This window comes from Rhagoletis zephyria, unplaced genomic scaffold (genome assembly GCF_001687245.7).
Source record: "Rhagoletis zephyria isolate East Lansing unplaced genomic scaffold, Rhagoletis_zephyria_1.1 Rzeph_scaffold_00809, whole genome shotgun sequence".
In the NCBI taxonomy this organism is placed as follows: domain Eukaryota; kingdom Metazoa; phylum Arthropoda; class Insecta; order Diptera; family Tephritidae; genus Rhagoletis; species Rhagoletis zephyria.
In genome coordinates this window covers 95,514-121,711 of record NW_016157893.1, presented here as the reverse complement: position 1 = coordinate 121,711, position 26,198 = coordinate 95,514, and positions in this window count along the sequence as shown.

Here is a 26,198-nt window from a genome sequence, read left to right as displayed (position 1 = left end):
CATTAATTGTTTGCTCACTTGGTCGATTATGTAGACCATAAATCGGACGTAAAGCGAACCGAACACTGATTTTGGTAATAAAATTCAATGATTTGCAAGCGTTGCTCGTTAGTAAGTCTATTCATGATGAAATGTCAAAGCATACTGAGCATCTTTCTCTTTGACACCATGTCTGAAATCCCACGTGATCTGTCAAATACTAATGCATGAAAATCCTAACCTCAAAAAAATCACCCGTTATAAATGAGTACGGATGAATATATTTACTTATTATCTTTCTATTGGTTCATTGATTTTGGAGGCTCGTGTAAATTCCCACTTTGACGTCAGCCAGCTTTGGACTTTGATTGAATCGTATTTTGAACTACAAAGATTACAAATGTGTAGATTGAACCATCTTCAAAATAATGTTTGCCCGTTAGCAGATTAAATGTAAATGCATTATTTCGAGAAGGAGTTTTTATAATATATACATATAATTTATAAGCCATACCTGCTAACTTTGAATTTGGAATCAGGTCACTCAGGACGGAAATAATATACATAGTCGCCTAATTAACCATGGAAATTTATGTCACCCAGAATTATATAACTTCGGTAAATCCGAATTTTTCTAAATAACACGATTTTAACTTGTGAACTAAGTACTGTGAATATGAAAGGCTATAGTTAAACCCTTGTCGGTGGTTAACTAAATACGTACTGTGAACTCGGCTCTTAATGCTCGAGAGAGCGAGAAGGTGCGCTTTGCATTTATTTCAGTTAATGGCGTTCCCGAAACAAGTACAATAAAAAATAAATCAAGTATTTGAACAATTTTAGCCTTAAATCGATTATTTAGGCGAAAAAGTATAGAAACTACCAATTTTTTCATTGTCACTCGAAAAAATCATAATTGTTTTTTTTTATAACTTTGGGAAGTTTTCAAATATCATGTTCATATTAGAGGCAATGAACGTTGGCATGAAATACAACATATCTGTGAAGTTTCAAGAGTGTGCCACCAAATAAAAAAAAAAAAATGGTAGCAATTTTGTAGTTTTTGAAATTTTAAAATTTTTAACTTTAATATTTTAAGATATTTCGAAATCTTAAAATAAAATGGTGAGAATGTTCTTGCCGAAAATGAACGAACCTTGTTTAAACTAGTGTGCCACCAAATGAAAAAATAATTACATTGAGTAAAAAATTATTATGATTTGGGCCATTCCAGCGAAGACGTCAACTCAGAAAATAAAATTAGTTACATAAATTGTGTTTAAGTCCGTAAAAAAAGTAAAGCAGGTAGAATAAATATTTAGAAATAGATTTGTATCCATTTATTTTTCACTATATTCTCTATTTTACTGTTATAAATGCATATATAATATACTGTAATTCTTAAGTTTCCCATTTTTAAATGAGGTCCCCCTATTAAAAATGTATATATTCACATCAAATCAGCTGTGTTTAGTTTACTCACGAACTATGTGTCCTCAAAGGTGACTCGTCCGATCCGTTACAAAATGTTGTCCCACACGCCACAAGCAAATATATACATATATATATATATTTTTTTTTTTAATTTTAAAATATAATAATGCCACTAATGCTTAAAATGGTACATAACATACTTTTAACTACATTCGAGAAAGCCGAAAATATTTACAGCTTGTCTGAAATTGGGAAACGAATCTAACAACTCAGAGAAGCGGGTGTCGGAGTTGTCCCAACCGTCAGGCTTGGAAATTGTTAAATTTCGGCGTAAATTATATAATTAAATTTTATACTTTATGAGTTTCGTATTAAACTGATATCTGATTTCAAGTGTTAAACAGTTTGACACTTGTCAAATCAGTGGTTAAAGAGAATTAACTAAAAGTTTGAGCAAACACGAATGCCTCATTTGAGAAGGTAAAATTCAATTTTAAAAATTTTTATTGGCACACTCGAAATTAATTCTAAAATAGTTATATACATCAAGAAAGTAATATACATATGTATATGTGCATAAAAAATCTGTAGAGAAATCTTCTTCAGATCTACATCAGGCAATTTCTTTAGATCTCCATCTGTTTTGTCAACGAATTGGTTGGCCTAATAAGTGGAAACTTTTCGATGGCAATACACAAAAGCAGTACTAGGCCTGTTCCACTTTGCCGCTCTGGCTAAAACGATGTAGAGCAGTTAAGGGAAATCCAACTAAAAAAAAGGTTTCTCTCATCAGCATTACCACATTGGGTTGGACGAGCTCGCATAAGCTTCGCAGTATTTTTGTTAGGTGGCAAATACTTCGGACGAAATTGATGTAGTTCTCTGAAAGCCTTATCCGCCGATGAACTTTTTTAAATATTTTTTTGAAAAATGTTTTCCCTAGAAAAATGAGTAAACGCCTTTGGAGCCCTTTTATACCATTGGGAACTTGTAATTTTTTGGTGGCATCTTTTCTATAAGACTTGAAAGTGGCTACAGTATGCTACTTTCCATTATGGATAATCTAACTACAACATATACATAGCTCAGCTCACTCCTAAAATTAATATTAAATGCCTTTTGTTTAAGTGCATCCTATTTAATAAAAGTTGTGAAATAAATTCCAAGGAAATTCATTATGAGCGCACTTTTATTAAAATCAACGAATCCGGAATTTTATCCAGCCAATTTGATTTAATTGTGTCTCGGCATTGATTGGTTTTGATTTATGTACGCAAATATTTTTATTGACATTTCACTTCGCTATAGGATCAATGATTTGCGGAAACTACGGACTATTTATTTACCTTAATTAATCTACTTTGGCGAGAAAAAAATCAATATTCATGTCTCCATGATGAAGCATAGCTACATAATACCGATGTAAATGAAGTGTTTTATATGAATGCATGCGTACAGTGAGGGTCAAAGGAATGTGCACACAATGCATATTATATGGAAAAAAATATATATTCGTTGTAGCAAATACTTCAAATGTCACGAGTTAGGAAGAAAAATATGAAAGAACTAGATACTTAAGTTATCAAGTTTTTTTCTCAATGTAATTTGTGATAATCTGTTTCCTAAAACTTTTTAAATTTTGTGCCCCATATTCTGAATGTAATTTCAATGGCTTTAATACACCTATTTTTACATTTCTAATTATATATATTTTTATGTATTATTGCAGTCCATACTGAGCCCACTAAAGTACTATGTCGCTTGCGTCAATCGTTTGCGTTCACGAATACACTCTAATAATCCACAAAGTATTTGTTTTTTATACTCGAAAAATTAGTTTAAAATATACAATAAATAAACAAATACATACACTATGCATACAAATAAATCACACAATATATGTAGTATATACATACATACATATGTACCACATTGCTTAACCTACTCACATATTCGCAGTTAGTGTGTCTACATTTTTTTATACACTCACTGTATGTGTGCAGATGACAATGAATTTTTTGCAAATATTCTCGCAGCGCTTATTCAATCCCGCCCCTTTTTACTTGGTAACATCTGTGATGCTGCAAAAATTATTTATGTTTGTGCATAAATACACAAATACTTGTGCATTGTTTACATATTTATGTATGTATATTTTTTATTTATAAAATTAGAGTTCAATATGTTATCGTTGACGCACATGTGAATTTTTTAAAAGCTGGCGGTTGGCATGAATGAAACCACTTGAGCTGATATTAGCTGACGTACAATTGTTTTCTGGGCATAATTTGTCACAGTCTATTGTAAATAATATTTGAATATTTACAAGCAAATAGTATTACAATTATCAATAGTGTCTAAAGTACAATTTCGTTGTGAAGTGATAAGCGAGTGCGATTATATTTTTACGAATTCGACATTGATAACTCAATAATATTGATGTAATTTTTCTAAGTGTTATTATTATTAGTTTTTTTTAATACATTTTTTAGTGCAAATTGAGCGCACTGGGCGCTTTTGCTTTTTTTCGTAAACTTACATATGAAAATATTACGTCGTTTGAAGTAGAAAAACCGCGTAACTGACACTTGACACTGCCAAAAATTGGATGTGCTCACACAACCTCTGGGCTCAATCCTTATCTATTCGTCCCGAAATATACTAGCCAGAAATGCGATTGTTTTTAAAAAAATATGAGTGTTTTTAGGCTCTAGAAAATAATTTCTACAACCTCACATACGCGTTTTGCACTTTAAACATACATACATATATAGGTAACGATAAAAATGCTATTGCCTGTAATCGATTGCATTCAAATGGAAGATGTGTCACATCAACTCAGTATTTGAGTACTCAAAACTCGCTTCTCAAAAGGATTGACAGCACCCGATTTTTAAAAGTATCGATACTGAGTACTTCAAAGAACTCAGTACTCAAAAATAACTCGAAAGTACTCAGTACTCAAAAAAGGAACTCGAAAGTACTCAGAGCTTAAAAGAACCTGAAAGTTCTCAGAACTCAAAAATACTCTGTTCCAATAATCGCTTTGATACATTTAATCAGGATGGGTTCAAAGTATTAAGTGTCGAATAGACTTAAAAAGTACGGAGTTTTATTTACATTTAATGGTATTCAGAAATGATTGTACTCAATTTGCAGTTTTAATAATTTTCAAGTACAATACTTGTACCCAGTACAGCTAGCCATTCATTTGACGTAATTTGGGGTGGGTTCATATATTAATTTGAATAAAATACTGCAAGTTTGTGAGATTTCTACACTAAGTATTGAAATGTTACCAACATGTGTAGTTAGTCAGTACTCTGAAAAATACCCGATCCTTAAAAGTATCGATACCAAAGAATTCGATCCCCAGAGTACTCGATACTTCCCAACACTAATTTGGTTGAACCGAGCTTGAACCCAGGCCCTGCGGAATAGTAGCGCGCACTGTCAACCACTACACCACAGCGGCCGCTATTATTTAAATTTAAATTGAGATAAAAATGGAAAAATTTGGTAAAAATATATAATAAGAAGTTTGCATTAGAAAACACAAAATGAACAATTTTTTTTTCATTAAAAATGTTATAACTATTGAACCGTGAATAACTCAGTGAGAGGGGAGACCAGTATGTTTGCATGTATGTATATAAAAAAATATTTATTGGACCAAAAAGTAGTGGGTAGGCACTGTGGCCAATGGTAATCAACTATTACCACCTCCGCATGGTTGTAAGCCATGCAGAGTCCGCAGAATGCTCCGGAAGCAGTGTCCGGAGGATGCATCCGACTAGGCAGAGCATACTTTGAAGTGCCATCTTATTGAAACTTAAGAAAGTTCAATTACTTGGCAGTTGAGAAGTGCATGTGCAAAAATTTCCTAAGTTACATAAAGGAAATTTTTGCACTTGCAGCAGTCATACATGTATTTAGGCGCCTGGTGTTAGCAGACGCGCCTAAACAAACCGTCTGAGGTAAACATTTTTTCTAGGCATACTCTTGTAGGTCTTTAAGTTCTCTAAAAAGTGACAGTGTAATTGGTTGGTTAATTCGGTAAGTCCCAGCTACTTTAAACTTGCACTTTGTTATAATAGAATTGAATGGGCTACAACACTGTATACTCAAAATGTTTCTAAAAAATCGAAATTTTGACGAAAGTTTGATTTTTTTTTAAATATTCCACAAATATTGATACTTGAATATATATACTATATAGAATATACTATATTTTTATAAATAAATAATTAATATAAAAAATACTAAGATAAATGGTAAAATCTTACTAAATATTTTTTTTTCCTGCCGGAATTGTGCAATTTCTTACATACAAAGTATTTTCGATGAGTTTTTATAATAAAAATAAATTTTCCAATCAAAATAATTTTTTTCTAACAGTAAATACGTTTTCCTCTAAAAATTACAAAAACAAAAAATATATAAAATTTTTGAGTTTTGAATGAGTATCTGTGCAACGTTAAAAAGTTTTTTTTTGCAACAAACTAAATTTTCAAAATGCATGAAACTGAATAACTGATAACAGTAGCAATGTTTCCTGAAATTGATTTTTATAGATTCAGACGCTAATATTTTTTCCTGCCGGAATTGTGCATTTTCTTACATGCAAAGTATTTTCGAAGAGTTTTTATAATAAAAACAAATTTTCCAATTAAAATTATTTTTTTTCTAACAGTAAATACGTTTTCTTCTAAAAATTACAAAAACAAAAATATATAAAATTTTTGAGTTTTGAATGAGTGTCTGTGTAACGTTAAAAAGTTTTTTTTGCAACAAACTAAATTTTCAAAATGCATGAAACCGTATTTTTTCGCCTAACTAACTGATAACAGTAGCAATGTTTTCTGAAATTGATTTTTATAGATTCAGACGCTAATATCAAACAAACAAAAATGCGGGGGCAATTAAAAAAGAAATCTAAACATTTTCACACTGACCCTTCTAAAGAGTAATACAAAAAATTCCTTAGTCTTTAATCGGCTATGGAAAAATTTCAATCTTTCTACCTTTCAAGTAATAAACATAAAAAGTAGCCAAAAACCCCTACTTATATAAAGCAGACCAGAACACCATAGTGGAAAGGTACGTGCAATCATATGTAGCAAATAAAAGTGCTGATTACAGTAGCACCAGCGCTATCTTAAACACACTCGAAGAAGCTTGTCTTATGCCGGCAATCGAAATACGATTGATTACATTTCGGGTCCCTTAAAATTTGGTTAATCGTCAAACGCATACAAATGCAGGTATTTAGTAGAAGCATTTGAATTGGCAAATATGTAGAATCCTCGAAAAGGGGGTGGAGACATCGAGAAAGTAAATATTGTATACGTCGTGTGTATGTACTTATGTACATATGTGCTCGCACACCGCGGAGGTGATAAGATTAGTTTTAAAACAGATTAAATTCTGTTCGCTGTCGTTCGCTGAACGTCAATGATTTTAACGCCTCTTAGTAAAAAACACGAAAAAAAATATATGAAAAGAAATTGAAGTGTACGTATGTATTTGTATTTATTATATATTTTTTTTTATTGATAAATTGGTTTAAAAAGCAGCAATTTGCTTGCTTGCTTGTTATTTTAGTAAGCATTGCACTCGTCAACGGAAGCATTTCGTGCGTGCTCTTTGTATTCGTATAGACGTAGAGTTTCGACAATTTTTAAGTATTAAAGTGTATTTTTTCGCATTCTATTGCAGATATCTACAAGTGCAATACACTCTCAGGAAACTTTGAAAAGGTAAGAAGTGCATTCAGTTTTAAATCGATTTATAGTTGGATTGCTGCTATTTACTGAAGTGTCAATAAATTACTGGACAAGTGATAAAGCTATGGTGAAAATTTAAGTGCTGTGCGGCTGGCTATTTTGCTAGGAAGCGCCTTTAAAGGCAATGTGAGAGCAGTGAGCTGAGAAGTAAAATACTTTTCTCTGTGGAGGAGTACATATAGTACCTACATAGATGATACAAATCATGTAAAGTGTAGTGAAAACTAGCCAAAGGTACTCGGGCGCAAGTACTTCCAGCAACCTTGTTCTGGAAGTATACCTATCCAGTAATAAAATGCTCTAAGGATTTTGAAAAGTTAGCTCGTATTTTTTTATTTTATGGCTTACTAAATTTATTTTTATTTTTTAAGTGGGTTTCAAAAAAGTGGAAATAATTGTTAAAATAAATGTCTGCGCGAAATTAAAGGTTAATATGTATAAAGTTAATTTTTTCTTGGGGAAATATCTTCGTAGAACACTTTAACCCATTAGCCCCCGCCTCAAAGGGTCATAATGACCACTACTTCAAAAAAAGCCTCAAAAAGAAAAGGTAGATCGTGATTAGAGATAGAGAATTATTCTTCTTTTACATTGGTGATATGAAGTTTTTGCCCGAGAAGACCCCTAGTGAAATTTGCCGAAGAATAATTTTCTAGAACATATCAACTCTATAAAGAAATTCTGAATTTGTGTCTTGAGGGGTTTCTTGAAATAAGGGTCAAAACGACCCTTTCAGCCAGAAGCTAATGGGTTAAAATGTTCTTCGAAAATATTTCCTCTGAAATTTTATATAAATATTTTCTACGAAATATTATATGAAATGAAAATAGTGCTTTTTTTATTGGATATGTGCACTCTCAGAAAATATTAGCTAAGTTCCTCTCTTCTACACCATTTCCAGTTGTAAATGAGAAAGCGTCAAATGAAATTGCGAAAGCGTCATTTGGAAATGAGAATAGTCAATTGTAAATGCGATATCGTCATTTCAAATTGAGAATAGTCAATTGTAAATGAGAAAGCGTCAATTGTAAATGAGAAAGTGTCATTTGTAAATGAGAATAGTCAATTGTAAATGAGAAAGCGTCAATTGAAAATAAGAACAGTAAATTGTAAATGAGAAAGTGTCAAATGAAAATGCGAAAGCGTCATTAGGAAATGAGAAACGCGTTTTTATTCGGAAATTATTTAGATTTTATTAAAAATGCGAGTTTATTATGTCCCAACTTGCATATCTTGTAAAGATAAAGCATTTACATGGAAGGAGTCTCCTCCGGTAATTGTAGCTTTCGCGTCTTCCGCCAGGGTAAAATAACTGAGAAAAGAAAACAGAAGAGTGTTCTGGATGGAGCTACATTGATCCGAGACATACAATGGATACATCTTAGCTTCAGATCCAAGCTCTTCCGATGTTTTTCCCAGTCATTAAAGCGTCTGGTCAATCATTGTTGTAATAAAAGCCCACAGTTTTTGTTTAATCAATTCATGGTCATTTTAATTAAATTTCTGTCTTTAGACTTATTACAAAGTTTAAACAGATTCAAGAAGGTCATGGTGACCTACATACATACATTTATATGTATATATTGCACACCGACTTAAAAAGAGTCACAACTCAAAATAATACGTTCGTCAGAAAATACGAAAAACTATTTCGTAGCAGATGCTAATCATATGAGCAAGGGCGACTTTACCTTGGTTTTTTTTTTTAACAAATTATAACACAAATTTGCTCCAGCTTTTGCTGAAAGGTAAACAAAAGCTCTGTGTACATTTTTAGCGCATTATTTCAAAAACACCAAATTTTGAGTTGTGACTCTTTTAAAGACGGTGTTCAATATGTAAGTCACTCGTGAAGTTTTTCGGAATTCGGCCGACATAGTTTTCATCCGAATAATGGTCAGCTTTATTTTCCTAAATTCTTATCTAACGTAGATTGCAAACAGCAAAGATGAAGAACATAACCTTCTGAAAACTTGAAAATCCCGTTTTCAAACGCGTTTTATAGCGACGTAATTGATTAAGTATTATCAGTGATAAGCGACTTTAAATCATCTACATATTATATATGCAGTACGCAATTATTTTACTTTTATTTCTCATTTCCAAGTGACGCTTTCACTTTTTCATTTGACGCTTTCCCATTTACAATTGACTATTCTCAATTACAACTGACGCTTTCGCATTTTCATTTGACGCTTTCTCATTTACAATTGACTGTTCTCAATTCCAATTGACTATTCTCATTTACAATTGACGCTTTCTCATTTACAATTGACTATTCTCATTTACAATTGACGCTTTCGCATTTACAACTGGAAATGGTGTAGTTACCTTACACTAATTTAAACACTAAGATCCATATCTTTTGTACTTGAAACCATTAATTTCGAAAGATATCTGCTCCATGCCTTACCCGCAAACCATGCCAAACCCCAAACCCCAAACTAACTAATTTAAGTGAAAGGTATCTACAAACATTTTTTTTTTTGTTTTTCAAGCATGACAAGAATAATGAAGAGCAGATATTACCTTATCTTCTGGCTAATATGCACATACATAAGTACGTGCTTGTTCAAATATAATATTTAAGTCACAATCTTTGACAAAACCGCTTGGTGGTCTGATAATACAGCACCACCACGGCACCATAGGGAACATATAAATTATAAATTTTTTTTACTCAAGGAATATCACAACATTATCAAAAAAAGTTATTTTTTATAAGCAAGTAATCACTAGCATGTCAATTAAAATGTGTCAATTTACTTTGAATGCGCAAATTAAACAGGTTTGCTGATTGTAGGTGTAGATGAGGTAAGATAATACCCGATATGCCATGTTTTTGAGTACTGAAAATTCTTCGATGTTAATGTTAATCTCCTTCACGCATTTCAAGTGTTCTAAATGTTCTTAGCAACAAGCTCCGTTGGCCTCAACAAAAGGTTTGGAGTTATTACTGAAATCAGCGCAAAAGACCTTAGCTGCTTTATGCCCTACTGGGAAGTCAGTTTTTGTCCGCACCCTCCTCACTTTTTGCTTTGCTGTTCAATTACCTTGAAAGCAGCCCGAAATCCCAAGATTGATGTTGGATAGTGCCATTGGCATCCCTGAAACACAAATATGTATGTATATCAATTTATCATTGTTTCAAAGAAATCATTTAGTTAACAGGAAGTAACCGGTAGATACCAGACACATGCATATGTAGTATATATGTATGTAGGTATATTTGTATGTACATATGATGCAGATATATTTCTTCATAAAGAATTGTTCACGGCATACATATATACATTAGGGTGGTTCTTAAAAAAATCAAATGAATGATTTTTTTTTAGTCTCACCCCTCAATCGGTAATAAATTGGGGACCGCAATTGGTGAAGGTTAAGTCCTGTCGCACAGGGGGCTAAGTACAGATTCCTCTATAGACACTAAAAAACTCAAAATTAATTTTTTTTCATCTAATACCCAGAATCGATACTACCATAGTCGAGGATATCACATATAAATTTTGGTCCCGATTGGAGTCGGTTAAAACGTCTTCATAGGGTGATCTATACTTTCACCCCTGTGGACACGCCTTAACCGTTTCCAATCGGGACCAAAATTTGTATGTGGTATCTTCGACTATAGTAGCATCGACATAGAGGTTGACGCTTAGGAAATCTTATATGAAAATTTGCTTCCTATATTTAAGGACCATCCCAAATATATATACAAGAAACAACAATGAACGAAAAAAGAAGAAAAACAAAGAAAAAAGAAAACAATAAGAAAACATAAATAAGTAAGAATAAAGTAAATGCAGTAAGCAAATTTATAAAAAAAAACTGATAACTGGCGGATGATACAAAACTTACGGGAGTCCATTAACGTCGTCTCTATGAAGATCATAAATAAATATGTACATGTGCATACCCATATATATGTATGCAAAAGCATGTATTTTTGTATGTAAGTATGTATGTACATAAGTATGTATATATATACATAAATGTAATTAAAATTAAATAACCTTCGTTATTTTTGTACTTGACAGAATTGTGCTCTATATACATATACATACATACATATATAGGTATATGTATCTACTAGTTAATGTACTTATGTTCGACGGCACTTACAACTAGCGGATAGTGAGCTGATAAGCCAAATCGAAATGGAAAGCGCAAAATTAAAGCAAAAAATAAATAAATATTTAATAAATAAAAATACATAAAAAATGCTAAAAAGCTGCAAAAGTATATACATACCTATGTAAATTTACATATGCACATACATACATACATATATGTATATCTATGTATGTGTGACTTTTTCACGCCCACAAAATTGCTTGCTAAGCTTTTAAAAGCAACCCGCCCGCCAGCCACAAAGTCAATGAGCAATAATTGCATTTCTGCTGATATCTACAACTTTTAAGGTATTAACCTAATTTACTTGGCAGTAACTACATACATACTTATTTAGTCATGAATTATGTTTTATGAAAGTGACGTCGGTGCACAATATGCGTCTTCTTATTTTTCTTATGAATAATTTCGTTTGCCGCAAGTGTCTGAGGGCCTGTCTAGACTTTGCATGGCTCTGTAGGCGGTCCCCAGTTATTGATAGCCACTAGTAAAGGAAGGAGTAATAATTGGTCGAGGAAGAAATTAACATTCAATAATGTATATATGTACAGTGCCGGACAAAAGTATTGGCACAGAGAATTTTTCGCAATGTAAATTGCAAAGTTTCTTATTAAAATTGTTTCGCTATTTTTTTTTATAAACTACTACAACAAAAAAACACAATAATAAACTCTGCTAATTTGCGTACTAACTCTAAGTATGCAGTTTTATAGCCTTTTAAATTTTAGTGCAAGTTTTTAGTTGAAGTTGCTTCCATACAAAAAAAAAAAAAAAATTCGAACACAATTTAGTACGCCAATTTGTTGAATTTTCCAGAGATGCGCACAATGTTTCGAAAGTTTATTTTTATGTTTTTTTGTTGTAGTATGAAGTATATTTTTATACAAAATTAGCGAGAAAAGAAGTTAGAACAAAAAACATTGCGGAAAATTCTCTGTTCCATACCTTTGTCCTATATGTGCAGTACAAAGAAGACGACCTCGAGACTCCCAATGAATATTTCATAAGTGTCAGTGAAAATCGTGCAGTAAATGTTTTTAAATTTTTTGTTGAAAATACACATTTTTTCTGTTTAGTTTTATTAGTCTTTAATAGAAATCTAATTCACACTACAACCAAATCAATAAAACTCAAAGCTTCTAACTTTGTGATAATAAAAAACCCGTAAAATTTTCATAAAAATTTCACACTTCTTATGCGAATTCTTTAATAATACCCATTAACTGGACTCCTTTGATGGCTACTACATACGGTAGTTGGACTCTTGTGATTGTTCCATCCTAAAGAGTGTATCTCAGAAATATTGAACACGGTTTCGAAAGTAATAATGCCACAGTTCTCACCTTTTAGTTCATCCACAAACTCGCATCGTTGTCTGCACAACGCTTTCAAAAATCGTTCCATTCCAGACAAAAACAAAAACTTCAAATATTTTTCCTACCATAAATTAAGTTTTTGTTTTTGATATTTTTGCCAATGAACATAAGTACATTTGCAATAAGCAAAACCATGCCCTCTCCCCTCAAAGTAGCGCTGATAACATGTATGTAGCATGTCTTTGTTGTTGTGTGTGAGTGTGGCCTTTTATGTTCAATAACTTATCACTTAATTAAATTATTGACCTAAAGCCAGACATTAACCATTGACGCGTTAGCTTTCACGCATACAACGGATGTTCATTTAAATGTTTAATGCGATTTTTGGAATATTTCGCTAATAAAAATTTCATAAATTGTAATCACTCAAAAATCAAACGAATATATATAATTTATACCCAGCAATAAAAAATGAAATATACTCGAAGTTTGGCTTTGTTTCGATGAAGAAATAGTCAGGGCTAGTAGTAGTTGTCACAGTCGACGAGCATTTGTAGTGGCACCAAAAGAATCTATTCTCAAACTGGTCTCCAGCTGGCCCAGTTTAGGGACGAGTGCATTTTTGCGTTAACTTGTTCAAGGTCATTCATATTTTTTCTTATCAAAACTGGCTTGCTGGCCTCAACTGTTGATCATCGAATCCGACAGCAATTTTTTTTCCATTTCACTCCGAAAAGATTTTGCTCATACATTATCTCGATGCAACATATACATACATACATACATATGTACTTATAGAAATTGGCGACTCTAAGTTCACATCCCAGGCAATTAACAAATCAATCTTCGTATGCTTCAATTAAAGTTTTTTAGTCACTCACCCACCGAAACGAGTCCATAAATTTTTATTTACCAAATTCTTCACAGCGCAATTTATGAGCGCTCGTAGTATAGTACGATAAATTAATGAAAGCTGTAGTATTCCATAAGTGGATGTAAACAATATTTTTTCCATTGACCTTATCAAAACCAACCGCGACTGGCGCAATCGAAAGTCCAATAACAAGCCAATTCAGCGACATGTCTCATATATCACTTCGTTATTATCACGGAAGGTGTATAGTGGGTTCCCTTAATCAGCTTATTCGCTTGGGGTTAACCTGTATCGTTTCTAGTGCGCGCCATAAACTCACCTGTTACCCTCAAATCTTTATTGCTCTATAGTCGTTATGTGACGCCAATGTTGATGTTTTGAATAATTATTTTGCAGATATTTGGCTTAGCCATAAAATTCAAGTGGCAGTGGAATTTTTTGTCCACTTAAAATTGTTTACTGTGTTCTTTAGGTTTCCTCTTTCATTTATTTATTTTTTGGTTTTTGCATTGCAGAAAGTTTATTCATTGAAGCTTATCCTGATTTGTTATTGTATGGTATAAGTTACACTCCTAAAGAAAATTTATGGACAAAATCAAGAAAATATAGCAATTTGACAAAATGTAAGGGAGTTAAATAATTTTTATAGATTTAAAGGGGCCTCCACACTACTACTGAGGTTGTTGTTCTTTGTCCGGCAAGAGATGCCACTTTATTGAAAATGAATTTATCGCTGTCGTACAAGTATCATTACCCTTAAGATTTGGAATTCACCGATCCCTGGTCCAAGCAATATAAAAAAAGTTTTTTTTTTCTAATAGTGGTCGCCCTACGGCAGGCAATGGCTAGTCTCTGAGTGTGTTTCTGCGTTGAAAAAAAGCTTCTCATTAACACCATTGGCCATCCGGAGGTGGCGTAAAACTCTCCTCTTCCGTGAAAAATATTTATTTTTAACTATCTAATCTAAATTCCCAGCAAAATCGATATTTTCATCGAAAGATTTTTTCAAAAAATTGTCCAATACTCTAAATCGATATATTTTTAATAACGATATTTTTAGTGTAATCGATTTTTTATCATTCTCGATATTTTATAGCGCTACCGAAATTTTTGATGCTAAACTTTTATAGAGATGCTGCCAAAACTCTTGCTGGGTTTTAAGACGTAATATTTATCGATGCTTTCTTGACCTGTATCGGTGTAAATGTTTTAATCGTTATCGCCATTTTTACCGTCATTAAGTTTTGGTATATTTTGAATGGAATTTTCGCAAAATTTTTGAAAATGTATTTTATTATGGACATTTTGAAGTATTATCGATATTATTTTCTGGTATAAAAAATTTCAAAGTTTTACACACATAAAACTCGCCTTTTGTGATAAATTCTCTCTGATTTTTGACATTTTAAACCAGCGATGGGCAGAGAGAGCTTTTACTCTGCCTGCGTCTATAAAAATTTACTTTAAGCTTAATAGAGCTTTGCTTGCGGACAAGGCAGTGCTAATCAGTTTTTTAAACTATAATAGATGAAAGTTGAGCTCTAAAATTTTTAAAATAAATTTTCTTTAAGTTCAATTAAACGCTTAAGCGTTTTGAAGTAATAGAAAAGGCTTAACCTTAAAGTATTCATAAAAACTTCAAATCCCTTGGTCGACATTGTAATTCACTAAACATATTTTTAATGTGGTTTCAAACTATATATGTATTTCCATATGTAAACGTCACTCTTTGTTGCTATGGAATCGCTACAAATCATAATAGTCGACACGAAAATTAGTTCTGACAACATTTTAGCAGATGATTTCGAGAAAGTTTTAGTCCACAGCTCATTCTTTTGCACTCGATGAAATTAGTAGGTTTAAATTTTTTTTTTTAAGAATAAAACATCAGTTCGTCTGGCGTTGAATTATACTACTATATACATACATAGTAAGAGCTCAGCAAAGTTATTTCTTTCCAGTTTATAAAAGAAAAAATACTTAAACTTTCTTTAATCTTCCGTATTGAAATAATGTCATCTATCAAATTTTGTACGAATTTGACCGGCATTCGACTGAGTTCATGTAGGCTGACAAAAATGTCTGTCAACGACCGCTGCAAATTGAGCAGAAAATTGCCCATTTCCGCTTGGAGCGCTTGCAGTGCGCTACATGCATATTTCTATACGTAAATTCCCACAAAATATACCTAAATAAATTTAATTTGTTTAATTTAAGAGATTTAACAAAAGCTGCCTTCTACATACCAGCGACAATCTACGTTGAAAAGCAGCAGGAGCAATAGTATTTATTAAATTGAACAATTGTCTGCGCCACTTGAGTTATATTAATAGAGTGCGTTTTTACACAGTAGACATTTTTTTTTTTTTTTGAGTAGGTACTCGTATTATTGTTGATTATTAGTAAGAAGATTAAGTGGAGCAGATTTAAAAAGAAGAGCCATGATAATAAGTATGTATGTAAGCGGCAAGCAAGTATTTTAAACCCGTCATTTAAGCGAATTAAGTAAGGGCTGAAGCACAAGTGCATACTTGCACACATATGCATGTATGTACATACATAAATATATATTTTTATTTGTATTTAAACGTCATAAATGCATTTCGCAGTAAAAAATGTTTCTAAGGCATTTAGTTGCCATTATTGGCCAATTAGTGTCCATTATGAAGTGTTAATAATTTCCAATAGCGTACAGCTTTTAAAAATTAACAGCCGCAGAAATATGCATAAAAAGAGGTTTAAACTAAAAATTAAGCACAAAAGCTTTTTGTAAAGAATCTACGGGCAGAGCTTTTATTGCCATTAAAACATAAATAAACTCCAGCGCATAATTTGCGAAGCAGTGTAGTTACTAAGAGTACAATCGGAAGCAGTTTGAAAACCACTGTGGCACTAAAAAATTAAAAAGCTCACATTATTGTGCATTTTATTGCTTGAGGTGAAGCTTTTATTGTACTTTTGTTTATTAAATAGTGGTGCGCTTTTGTTAATAGCCAACCCGCTTACTACATATTTGCAATGGCTGAACATATTATTATTTAAAGCAGCTGTAATCAGAACGAATGTTGTTATTGTTTTTTAAGTGACAAGTAAGATTGAACTACACTTGGTAGCACAAATCAACGCACAAAGGGTGTATATTTTTAACACTAAAAATAAAATAATAGTGGTAAAATGTTAATTTTTTAATCCAAAAGAGGGGTTTTACCGTTCTTTGAACTATTTGGATTCGGTCTAGCAGTTTTTGAATGGCGAAATTAATTTTTATAATCAGCTCTGACCATTGGCATATACATACATACCTAACTACAAGGACAAAGTTTTTAAACTAAAGTTATGAAAATTGTTTATATAAAAATCGGTTCTTTTGTTTAACTATCCTGATTTAACAGCCAAGTATTGCACAATTTTTTAATTTAAAATTTAATTCAGTTTGTCTTTAAATTTTTGGACTTAACCCTTTGTAACCATTTTCTAAACTAGCATCCAAAAAAATTTTAACTAAATTTTTCATGATTATTTTGTCGAAAATAATAGTAAAGTAAAAAAATAGATTTAAAAAAAACTGTCTTCGCGTAGCCTACGGCCCTTTGCAATTTGTACGATATACTATCTTACAGTCAGGGGAATTGTTAAGTTTGAACTGTTTAAGCGTGGGTTAAAAAAACATACATGTGTGAATACAACGACAAATTTAAGTACTGGCAGCTAGAGCGTAAACAAAAACTTGAGAGTAAAATGGAAACAAGATTATCAGTAATATAAAAAATTTTAGATTTTCGTCCTAGTCAGACGGTACACGATTGAGAAATCGTATACATTTTGAAAAAAGGTGGCTAATTGATGATTCATAAATACCTCCGCCACTTTATAATATTTTTTTTTTGGAAATTATTCTTAAATATTTAATTTATGAATGTGAAAGAAACGCTTTTTTCATAAATTTCATAACCTTGACAGAAAGAAAAATATATTTTTTGCTTAGATTAAAAATCATACAAGCCATACGAGTAGAAACAAATAAAATAAAAATAATAAAGTATAATCAATAAAAAAAATTAATGGCCTTATCATAAAAAATAAAATAGGTTTAAAGAGCTGTATAAAGTAACGTTTGCATACAAACTTCCGATCTATAAAGCAGTTAAAATCTTCTGTATTTTTTATGAATTTTGGTATAAAAATAAATGCCTGTCCTGTATTTTCAACTGTGTATATGGCGAGCCCCTAATCAATTATACACACATACATATGTATGTATGTATGTATGTATTTATCTATAGGAATATTATGGCCCTTAAGTGAATTAGAAATGCAAATGACGCGTAAACAGTTACCAAAACAAGTATTTTATGGGTTGAATACAATTTCTTTTCAAGGTCAACATACATACTCGTTTTTAAATTGTAATCATATGCAAACTTTTATTGAGTAGATNATAACAATAGCGTATGTGCTCATACGCCATTATTTTTTTATTGCATATTTAGAATCTCCATCATTGATTCTATGTCTGGTCAAAATTTCGTCAAATTCTACTTCCACAAAGTGGGTCAAAATGTCATTGGAAAAAATGGTGTATAATTTCTTGTTCAAAAATTTCCTTCAAACAAAAAAAAACAAAAACTTTAAACTCGATTTTCTCAAAACCCAAAAAAAATTATACGCTATTTTTATATTGAGGGGACGATATAAAGCATGAACTTATTCTTATTTTTCCGCATTCTATAAATAGTGTTGAAGATTGCTCTCACTATTTGAACTGGCTTAAGACTTTGCCTAAGATTTAAAATAACTCCCAGAATTAATATTTAGCACTTTAAAATTTGAATTTCGTCAGTTGCACCAATCTTGGGGGCTCGTATTCGGCGTACACATAACTCATACAACATGTTAAACTTTTCTTTACGAAATATGCTCTCATTTTACACAAAAGTTTTTATATTGTGTAAAAAAAACTTTGATATCATCGTTGCAGACTACAAAGACAGAGCAATACATACAACTTGAATCGACGAAAGGGTGCCACGGCATATGTAGGATTTTTTTTTTTTTGGCGAGCTTCAATTAAACATTTGTAAAAGCAACTAAAGCAGCATAAAACCATCAAATTTGCAAACAACAGCATAGTTTTTCAGATACTGTTTATAAATGTATGTATGGCGCCTGATTGTATGCTTCTGCAAACTTTACAAATTACACTGTGTGCCAAAAAAAACTTGAAAACACTTTTTGCGAGGTTCACATATGTTGTAGGCCTTCCAATAGCCACCCCTTTTTCATAGGTTAAGACATATATTGCCCCATAAATTTTTTTCTGTTTATCCTATCAACACGATTTTGATGTCGTTGAAAAGACGATATTTTTGCCGCTTTTAACAGTATACGAATTCGTAATGTGTCTTCATAAATGCCCTAGAAACTGTAAAAATAATCTCGAAAGTTAATTTTGTTTTAAGTTTTCCATCTTTAATAATGGTTTTTTTGAATAATTTGTTAACCAGTATATATGTAAAATTATTTCGAAACGATCTCCTGTTAATTCTGTTTTCAACGACATATAACTTTCTTTATATCCGCGTAGGCGTTCCTAGGATATTCTACTTTAATCAATTTCTAATGTGAAATATGCGTACTGCAATTGCTTAATTATTTATTATAAGAACCCACAATTCATTCAAAGAATCAATTATTTTTTTTTTACAAAAATTGCGAAAAAAAGAAGTGTGAAAATCGCAATAAATTTTGCCATATCTGCAACTTGTTTGTAGACAAAAAAAAAATCGCGAAAGACTAGGAAATAATGGCGGTTTAGGTACAAATTTTCTCAATTTTTTTTTTTCAACAAATCATATGTAAAGAGGCAGTGGTAGATATGAGCCAGGGTGTGCGTGTTTGTATAGTACAATGAATCTAAAGTTACCTAAAACAAAACCCGATCGCACTTTGAGTTTCCCATATACAGTTACCATGATATGGCGTCCTCAGTTGTACCACAACATAAATGATGTAAAACAGATGTTTTTGGGACATAGTTATAAAGCCCCCAAAAATATCAAATATGTCAATGTTTCCAGTGTTTCGAAGCCGATAATTGCCCTTCATTAAGACCAAATAAAATGCACAAGTACTGTCGAGCAAAAGTGGAACGAAGCTGAAGACTTTTTGACAGAGGATGGCGATGAAGAGTTTCTACCATCTGGGTCGCGTTCATTCGAGCGCCATTTGGTTTCTAACGAGGATTTTGATTAGCTGGTTCGAGATCTAGTACTCGCTTCGAGATTAAAACAGTGGAATGTAGTGGAATAGGATTTTAAAATTACACGATGTTGAAGTAATGATCGCTTGATGTTTCGGCAAGTTTTCAAAATTGACAAAGATACAAACAACTTGGCTTATTGCGCGGATGTGGCTGAACTGTTTGCCCTCTTTGCCAAACGATTGGCGTCTTTTCATCGATGCATCATGTAAAAGTATTAAAAGTAACTAACATGTAAATTTTGTTTAATATTTGAATGCTCTTTAGGCTTAAAAGCTGTCTTCGGTCCCATTAGCGTACGCCACTGGTATCAAAGAAACATACGATTCAATTGAAAAAATTCTTCACCTTAAAATTTTAACAATACTGATGGGTATACAAGGAGACTACACAAAATTCCCGAGATTAGGCGAGGCTAAAATAAAAGACGGTAATTCTGATATTATTTCTGGCTATTATTGCTCATGCCTTATTAATTGATTCTTGTTAATTTAAAGGCGTTTTATTCACATTCGTAAGCTAATGAAAGATACTGAATTTTCATCTAAACTAAGTCCGGTTGAACAAAGAGCCTGGAATAGCTTTCAATCGTTGTGCATAAATTTTCTAGGCAAAAAAAGGCGTAAGGATTACAAGGAGATCGTGAATGAGTTTCTGAATGCATATTGAGCTATGGGATGCAGAATGTCAATCAAAATGCATTTACTATTGCTATATTGCTGGTCTCTCAAACGAGAAACCTAAGATGATTTATACAAAAGAAAAAGAGTTTTTAAACATTTTTAAGTAACTAAGTTGTACTTGTATTCCCATGAACAAACGTTTTTTTTTTAGTATTTAAAAAAAAAGAACTTATTACATTAGCAAAACCTCCGTGGATATTTAAAATGTATACCTTATTGAAAACAGAATTGACAGGATGCTCTAGCTATAAATTGTACTATATACACTGGTGCACAAAATAGTGGAATAAACCGTTACCTAACATGGACATTTTTTCCAAAAATTTAAATTTTTGGCATCTTTTGTACAGTTTTTCTGAAATTTCTGTAAACAAAATAAGAAATTTATACATTGCTAGAAGTGGCAAAGTTATGGGCCAATATATGCTTTCACCGATGGAAAAGAGGGTTTTGGCCCTTAACTCCAGATTTTGTGGGTGTATCAAAAATTCCGAGTATGCAGTTTTTTTATACTTGACTAGACCTACAACTTGAGGTATGTCTTGCAAAAAGTGTTTTTTTTTCACTGTCACACGGTGTTATTATTGAATTTCTCACTGCAGCTCGGCATTCGCCAATTCGGGCTCTGCAAATAATTTTTCACTGTGCTTTGTTCGACAAAGTTATTCTCCAGGCAGAGTTTACAAGAAGATAACGAACTATCGCCACTGAGAGCGGCATTTATCGCAGACATGTAGAGTTTCCGTCCACGCCAGTTCATTTGCCATGGCTTCGACAGAACCGTACAAGATTACGATTTGCGCTTTGCCTAAACCTCTTAGCTGATATACTTTGTATACACATATGTAACTACACATCGCTCGCTTGATACATTATAACTCGAAAACCTAAACTTCCAGAAAAATTACTACAATTTTTAGTCAGGTTTTCCCGCGGCCGCTGTGGTGTAGCGTGCGATACCATTCCGCAAGGCCTGGGTTCAACACAAAAAAAAAAAATAAATAAATAAAAAAACAAAAAAAGTTGTTTTCTAATAGCGGTGGCCCGTCGGCAGGCAATGGCAAACCATCGAGTATATTTCTGCCATGAAAAACAGCTTCTCATAAGAATGTAATCGTCGTTATATTTAAAGGTTGGATTAAAATTTATGATTGTGTCTAAAGTAAAGCATTTTATTATCGGTTTTAAATTGGTTTACAACCAAGAAACCTATGTACATATGTACGTCAAAAACCGATAATAAAAATGCTTAACTTTAGACATAGTTTTATTGTTAATCCAACCTTTAAATATAAAGTGAGCTTTAACGTTAAAGGTTACGTCGGAAAACGGCCCTAAGAGCTGATATAAAAGTCGCAACTGCGATTATATAGAAAAAAGTGTTGTGATTTTTCCACCGAATGCAATCCGACTGAATGCCATGTCGATTAATTAGCCAACTCATTATCACCGAATGCATAACTAATTAAAGTGAACTGGGCGCTGTTCAGAAATCTGCTTATCACTGTTGACAAACGACACATAAATAAACGCGCGAGTCGAGCGCTGCTAGCTGCGCTGCCACAAAGGAGGCCTGGCTATAAGAAAGAGTACACAATTTTTAGTATGTATGTACGTACTACGTACGTGCAAGCGATTAAATTGCATGTCAACAAGAGTGCATGACTGTGAATATGCATTTTGTTTTCCCGTTGTGCATTCATTGCAAGTGGAACGGCATTCGATGCCAACGGTGTACAAACGTATGCACATATTGTTAAAAGCCTGTCTGTATATTTAAATGCATGCCTTTACAGACATTTGGCACATCGCGTGATGTGTACACTGTACAGTCGTTGGCATTGTTTGCCATTATTTTGCTTTCATTGTTTTTTGCTTCGCTTGCATTGTACACGAATGGTTTCGTATTTGCACAGTTGCACATAGTTCGGCGGCGCGCCAAACCACCGCCCCTGTTGATGCATAAACACAGACGCAAGGTGTCGATTAACATGCATATGCATGGTAGGGTGCTCCTTAAAATGTCAACAACTACATAAATTTTGTATGAGGCACCCTTTTATTTCGTTCTAGCCACCAAATAAAAATATTCACAAAAATTTTAAAATTGATATAGTTGAGATCTGATAAATTTTATATATTATTGAAAATTATTCATATAATTTCATAGTCATCGTGAATGGAGTCATCATGCAAAGACCGTCATTTGTTTAGGGTTTTTCGGAATAGGTGCAGCATTTTTCAAACTTTTTTCTAAGCTTCAAATAACATTGGTTCAAAAATAATTATCTTAAAAACAACGAAAAACACTCATGTATTGGAAAGAGTTAATATGGGCTTCCTGAGCTCAAACCGAATTTTTTTTAATTATTTCTGCGGTAACAAAAAATGGAAATTTTGTCAAACCCTGGTAGTGACCCCTAAAAATTATTAGTAAATTTTTAAATTTTCTTGTGTCTTTATTTTGTCGTGCAACGAAATAAAGGAGTGACCCATAGCAAATGTGGATGCTAACATTTTAGGGCGCACCCTAATGTATCGCTTTATGAGTTTAAGTTTACATGCACCGAAACTACGCTTGTAACTGACTCTTCGCTCCACCTCCATCTCACCCAGCATAATGAGTCATTTGGTTTTTTCTAGTTTCTTAAATGACAGCGAGCTTGCGGATGACATCTGATAAAATTCATAGTGAAATAAAAAGTGACGAGTAATTTTAAACGACCTCGCCAGAAGTGGGCCGCCATAACACACACAAACAAACAAAGCTATCAATCAATACGCAGCTACTGTAAGCGTAGAAGTGCTTGCAGTGGGGCATTGGGGCGCAGGTTGGCTGTGTGCACTCACTTACAGCACCATGTCGTTCATTAGGTAACAGTGGCGGTAAAAAAAAAAACAACAGCAAAAATTAATTATGTATGGCAGCAAGTTTTGCTCGCTTCTGATTGGCGATATTTTTGGGGCTTGGCAACACATATCTACTTACATACTTATATATGTATTTATATATGGATATATGTATGTATGTATGTATGTAGCTAGCTGGCAACAGCGCCTATGACGTCAAAGCTCCAACTGTTTAGCGCAGGGCAATGAACGAAGAGCGTCTATGAAATGAGCAGACAAGAGAGTCACTTTAATTGAGGCATTGCTGCTCAAATAAGGCTAGAGGGCGCCATGGCATACGACAGTAGTGTGGTGGGGTCGTAAATTTTTTCGCATTTTTTATTTATTTTTTTTTGTATTATATTTTGTGCCTAATCAACTGTTTTTATACGACATATATACTTACACATTTATATATATTTGCACAAATAAATTCACAAATGTATACTCACCTAATATGCCTGTATTTGTTTTCTTAGTTATTTATTAGTTGATTTTCTGCTCGGCTAATCGCTATCTTTTATGATTCGAAGAACTTTTTATCAGGTGCAAAGTTCGGCAAAAAAATCTACAAATGTCACAAATTCGAACTGAAAACGTCAGCCTTATTATGAGTTTAATTTTCCCCGAACTGGTTAACTTTTCACGTTTGGTTTCGATGGTTTTACTTTGGGCGGATGACAAATTTTCGGGTGCATTTTTTTTCAGGTGAAACTCAAGATAAGTCAGATTATTTCTTTTAATTGAATAAAGCCATGTCTCTCAGATGATTAACAGCAAGGGCTCGAAAATAAGAAGCATTGTTATACCAGTGCTTATTCCCTTTAGTTCCTCTTTGCTTAACCCTACATTATCGTTTGGGAATGCCATCAAGTTCGCGGCATTATAGCTCAAAGGGGTACTTGCTTTGACTGGACTCTTAAAATTTCTATGAATTGCAGGGGACGTAACGGTTATAATCTTAGTAACAAAAACTATAAATTAAACGTTAAAACTGAATTTTTTTATTCCGATAACAATGTTTTTTTTTTTATTTTAATCATTATTTTTAGATTTTATTTTTTCGATACAACCATTATTTTCAGATTTAATTTTTTAGATCATAAGAGACTTAAGTAGGTCATAAAAACGCAGTCTCCATTATAACGGTTAAAAGTGGTCGATAGAATCCACGTTCTTAATTATTATTTTTGATCAAAAAAAAATATATCAAAAAATAACGAATTAGCAATGATCTTAAAATAGAAATCTTGATACTGAAACGATTATTTTCGGTCTCTGATGAAGTGTTTTTCGAGTTTTTATAAAGTTAAAATTTTATACATATTTAATTTTGTGCTTAAAAATTACTAAAATTCTATTTTTCAAAACTAAATTCTTCGATGGAAATTTTAGCGGGCAACCACCGATACAACTTTGACCTCATAAGTACATTCGTTTCTTAAGTTCGTGACTTTCATACCGAAATGTTATAATTTAGGTGGCAACTCTATTCATAAAAAGACTTCATGAAAAAATTTCAACGTCTTTCATTTGTGCAGCAAATGCTTGGGAACTAATTTATAGAGCTAAAAACTGGTTTTCCAACACTACATAGGCTTGTAAATGGAAGGTTTGAAAAAAGCGTTGCCACCTTTTAATTGGCAAAAACAAAAAAGTGTATGTTTTTGATAAAAAATAAAGACTTTCTGGAGCTATAAATTCGAATAGAGTGGAAATTTCACTTCACCTTTAAATAAAATGAGTGTAATAAATTTATTTTAAACAACTCTCTTAAAATTTCCTCATTTTCATTTAAAAGTTTGAATATGAAGGAAAATATTATCGGACAACGTTGCCACCTGTTTGCAAAAAATAACTGCCTTTTTATTAAAACTTCATGAAATAAAATGGGACTGTTATCATGTCACTATATGTGCATAAGTTGGTTATGTGTGCCTAAATACCCTGCAGGAAAAAACTTCACGTAGCACAACCCCTTTTTTTAGCAAAATGCAACAATACCAAACATGTTATACATACATACATGTGCACAAGTAAAAAAAGAATCTGGGTGTGTCACTATTCTGATCCTCTGAGCATGAATCTTTGTTCTACTTATCAAAACAAAAAAGTGAATACGAACAAGCATAAATGTGTATACATTAGGGTGGTCCGAAAATGCATGTGAAAAAGTAAAGTCAGAATTTGTATACTCTCAGGATTGTTCTATACCAAAAAATATACCCTTATTTTTTATTTATTTTGAAATTAAAAAAATATTTAGAGGTCGCTCAAAGCGCCCAAAGTTTTCCATGTATTTTATATGGGAAAAAACTACTTTTCGTAGAAATGGTCTAGAATAGTTAAAAATCAATATTTTTCTACCAGAAAACTCTCAGAAGATTCCCAATAATAATACCCAATGGTTTATTTAACCATTTATTCATTGCAACTATAATTTATAGGTCCGCCAAAAACCCACAAAAAATTCGAAAAATGCAAATGATGCAATGGGGCGACCAATAAAAAATCGTTAGTACTAAAAAATGGTTAAATAAACAATGGGGTATTATTATTGAAAGTGTCCTGAAGAGAACCAGAGTTTTCCGATCGAAAAATACTGACTTTCAAGAATTGTATACCATTTCTACGAAAAAATATATTTTTCCCATATAAAAATACATGGATAACTTTGAGCCCTTTAAGCGGCCTCTAAATATTTTTTGACTTCAAAATAAAAAATAGGGGTATACTTTTTTTGATATAGAACAATCCAAGCGGGTGAGAGCATTACAATGCCGACTTTACTGTTTTTGGACCACCCTTGTATACATACATATTAGTTGCTCGTGCATAAATTTT